The following is a 4,109-nucleotide window of genomic DNA, read 5'->3' as shown; positions in this document are numbered from 1 at the left end:
AAGTCATTTGCCACTTACAAAATACAGGATGAGGTGGCCGAGTGGTTAAGGCGATGGACTGCTAATCCATTGTGCTCTGCATGCATGGGTTAGAATCCCATCCTCATCTTTGCAAATGGTAAAATTTGTGCTTTTTTGGCACCTGGAAGATTTTGACTTCTACAAACATTGGTAAAATTGCTGACTGCCACAGCGAGAACTTATAGGGGACTTGGTATCTGAGTGGTTAAGGCGATGGACTGCTAATCCATTGTGCTCTGCATGCATGGGTTAGAATCTCATTGAATAACAATTAAATTTCTGTGCTTTCACAAACACTGGGAAAACTTTCTGACTGCCACAGCGGAGCACAGGTTTTTCACTTGCCAATTCAAAAAAAAAAAAGTATCCCGAGTGGTTAAGGCGATGGACTGCTAATCCATTGTGCTCTGCATGCATGGGTTAGAATCCCATCCTCATCTTGTAACAAGTAAAATTCTGTGCTTTTTTGGCACTGGAAGATTTTGACTTTCACAAACACTGGTAAAATTGCTGACTGCCCAGCGAGAGCTGGGACTTGGTATCTGAGTGGCGATGAACTGCATGTGTTATAATAACACCAACCTCTTCACAAAACATGTGTTATTTCCTCTCTTACATGACCCCACATGAATATAGAATTCCTGCAATCCTAGAGTGACTAATAAGATTCAGGTTTGAGAATAAACTACCAAGGGGCAACCTCAATGGTGGGATTTGAAAACCGAACACCTCAACAAACTTAATCAAGCACTTGGAGACCACTCGGCCTGACAACACGTGCTAAATGTCTCGATGGGATCGACACATGGCCTTGCCAGTGCTCTGCATAACTTTCATTGATTTCACCTGGGCAACTGGCAGTGGGCTTACATACAGCATCTGGCAGTTTTTTAGGGGATAATTTGGCTACTTCCAAGACAAAGTATGATGAGGTGGCTGAGTGGGGTTACATGCATGGGACTGGCTATATAATCCATTGTGCTCTGCATGCATGGGTTTGAATCCCATCCTCATCGTGTACCAATTAAATTTCTTTGCTTTATTTTTGGCACTAAAAGATTTTGACTTTCACAAACAAACACTGGTAAAATTGCTGACTGCCACAGCGAGAGCACAGGACTTGGTGAAGGGTATATGAACTGCATGTGTGGATTATAACACCAACCTTTTCACAAAACATTTGTTATTTCTCTTACATGGCCCCACATGAATATGTAGAATCCCTGCGCAATCCTAGAGTGACTAATAGGATTCAGGTATTGAGAATAGCTTCACCAAGGGCAACCTCAAAGGTGGGATTTGAACCGAACACCTCAAAACACTTAATCAAGCACTTGAGACCACTCGGCCTGACAACACGTTTGTTAAATGTCTCGATGGGATCGACACATGGCCTTGCCATTGCTCTGCCTAACTTTCATTGATTTCAATCAAGGGTTTACATACAGCAACTACAGATTTTGAAAGTCATTTGCCATTACCAAAATTCAGGATGAGGTGGCCGAGTGGTTAAGGCGATGGACTGCTAATCCATTGTGCTCTGCATGCATGGGTTCGAATCCCATCCTCATCGTGTAACAATTACATTTTTGTGCTTTATTTTGGCACTGGAAGATTTTGACTTTGACAAACACTGGTAAAATTGCTGACTGCCACAGCGAGAGCACAGGACTTGGTATCTGAGTTTTTAAGGCGATGGACTGCTAATCCATTGTGCTCTGCATGCATGGGTTAGAATCTCATTGAATAACAATTAAAATTCTGTGCTTCATTTTGGCACTGGAAGATTTTGACTTTCACAAACACTGGGAAAATTGCTGACTGCCACAGCGCGAGCAAAGGACTTGGTATCTGAGTGGTTAAGGCGATGGACTGCTAATCCATTGTGCTCTGCATGCATGGGTTCGAATCCCATCCTCATCGTGTAACAATTAAATTTCTGTGCTTTATTTTGGCACTGGAAGATTTTGACTTTCACAAACACTGGGAAAATTGCTGACTGCCACAGCGAGAGCACAGGACTTGGTATCTGAGTGGTTAAGGCGATGGACTGCTAATCCATTGTGCTCTGCATGCATGGGTTAGAATCCCATCCTCATCTTGTAACAAGTAAAATTCTGTGCTTTTTTTGGCACTGGAAGATTTTGACTTTCACAAACACTGGTAAAATTGCTGACTGCCACAGCGAGAGCACAGGACTTGGTATCTGAGTGGTGAAGGCGATGAACTGCATGTGTGGATTATAACACCGACCTCTTCACAAAACATTTGTTATTTCCTCTCTTACATGGCCCCACATGAATATAGAATTCCTGCACAATCCTAGAGTGACTAATAAGATTCAGGTTTTGGGAATAGCTTCACCAAGGGCAACCTCAATGGTGGGATTTGAACCGAACACCTCAACACACTTAATCAAGCACTTGAGACCACTCGGCCTGACAACACGTTTGTTAAATGTCTCGATGGGATCGACACATGGCCTTGCCAGTGCTCTACCAAACTTTCATTGATTTCAATCTAGGGTTTAGATACAGCAACTACAGTTTTTTTATTAATTTGCCAATTCAAAAAAAAAGGATGAGGTGGCCGAGTTTTAAGGCGATGGACTGCTAATCCATTGTGCTCTGCATGCATGGGTTAGAATCTCATTGTATAACAATTACAATTCTGTGCTTTATTTTGGCACTGGAAGATTTTGACTTTCACAAACACTGGTAAAATTGCTGACTGCCACAGGGAGAGCACAGGACTTGGTATCTGAGTGGTGAAGGCGATGAACTGCATGTGTGGATTATAACACCAACCTCTTCACAAAACTTTTGTTATTTCCTCTCTTACATGGCCCCACATGAATATTGAATCCCTGCGCAATCCTAGAGTGACTAGTAGGATTCAGGTATTGAGAATAGCTTCACCAAGGGCAACCTCAATGGTGGGATTTGAACCGACACCTCAACACACTTAATCAAGCACTTGAGACCACTCGGCCTGACAACACGTTTGTTAAATGTCTCGATGGGATCGACACATGGCCTTGCCAGTGCTCTACCAAACTTTCATTGATTTCAATCTAGGGTTTACAACACGTTTGTTAAATGTCTCGATGGGATCGACACATGGCCTTGCCATTGCTCTGCCTAACTTTCATTGATTTCAATCAAGGGTTTACATACAGCAACTACAGATTTTGAAAGTCATTTGCCACTACCAAAATTCAGGATGAGGTGGCCGAGTGGTTAAGGCGATGGACTGCTAATCCATTGTGCTCTGCATGCATGGGTTTGAATCCCATCCTCATCGTGTACCAATTAAATTTCTTTGCTTTATTTTGGCACTAAAAGATTTTGACTTTCACAAACACTGGTAAAATTGCTGACTGCCACAGCGAGAGCACAGGACTTGGTATCTGAGTGGTGAAGGATATGAACTGCATGTGTGGATTATAACACCAACCTTTTCACAAAACATTTGTTATTTCCTCTCTTACATGGCCCCACATGAATATAGAATCCCTGCGCAATCCTAGAGTGACTAATAGGATTCAGGTATTGAGAATAGCTTCACCAAGGGCAACCTCAATGGTGGGATTTGAACCGAACACCTCAACACACTTAATCAAGCACTTGAGACCACTCGGCCTGACAACACGCTTGTTAAATGTCTCGATGGGATCGACATGGCCTTGCCATTGCTCTGGCTAACTTTCATTGATTTCAATCTGCTTTACATACAGCAACTACAGTTTTTGAAAGTCATTTGCCACTTCAAAATGGGATGAGGTGGCCGAGTGGTTAAGGCGATGGACTGCTAATCCATTGTGCTCTGCATGCATGGGTTCAAATCCCATCCTCATCGTGTAACAATTACATTTTTGTGCTTTATTTTGGCACTGGAAGATTTTGACTTTCACAAACACTGGGAAAATTGCTGACTGCCACAGCGAGAGCACAGGACTTGGTATCTGAGTGGTAAGGCGATGAACTGCATGTGTGGATTATAACACCAACCTCTTCACAAAACATTTGTTATTTCCTCTCTTACATGGCCCCACATGAATATAGAATCCCTGCGCAATCTAGAGTGAC

The 4,109-nt window shown here is 42.7% G+C and overlaps 4 non-coding genes across 4 annotated transcripts; all 4 read left to right on the top strand.

Annotated features, from left to right (window-relative positions):
- Positions 1-27: 27 nt before the first annotated feature.
- On the top strand, positions 28-109 carry trnas-gcu. The gene has a single exon. It is a non-coding gene; the product is annotated as a tRNA-Ser (tRNA).
- A 1,403-nt stretch (positions 110-1,512) lies between these two features.
- On the top strand, positions 1,513-1,594 carry trnas-gcu. The gene has a single exon. It is a non-coding gene; the product is annotated as a tRNA-Ser (tRNA).
- Positions 1,595-3,242: 1,648 nt separating this feature from the next.
- On the top strand, positions 3,243-3,324 carry trnas-gcu. Its single transcript has one exon. It is a non-coding gene; the product is annotated as a tRNA-Ser (tRNA).
- Positions 3,325-3,797: 473 nt separating this feature from the next.
- On the top strand, positions 3,798-3,879 carry trnas-gcu. The gene has a single exon. It is a non-coding gene; the product is annotated as a tRNA-Ser (tRNA).
- The last annotated feature ends 230 nt before the right edge of the window (positions 3,880-4,109 follow it).

Source organism: Oncorhynchus gorbuscha, unplaced genomic scaffold, assembly GCF_021184085.1.
Source record: "Oncorhynchus gorbuscha isolate QuinsamMale2020 ecotype Even-year unplaced genomic scaffold, OgorEven_v1.0 Un_scaffold_16849, whole genome shotgun sequence".
Lineage (NCBI taxonomy): Eukaryota > Metazoa > Chordata > Actinopteri > Salmoniformes > Salmonidae > Oncorhynchus > Oncorhynchus gorbuscha.
This window is presented reverse-complemented; position numbering and strand designations above follow the sequence as displayed.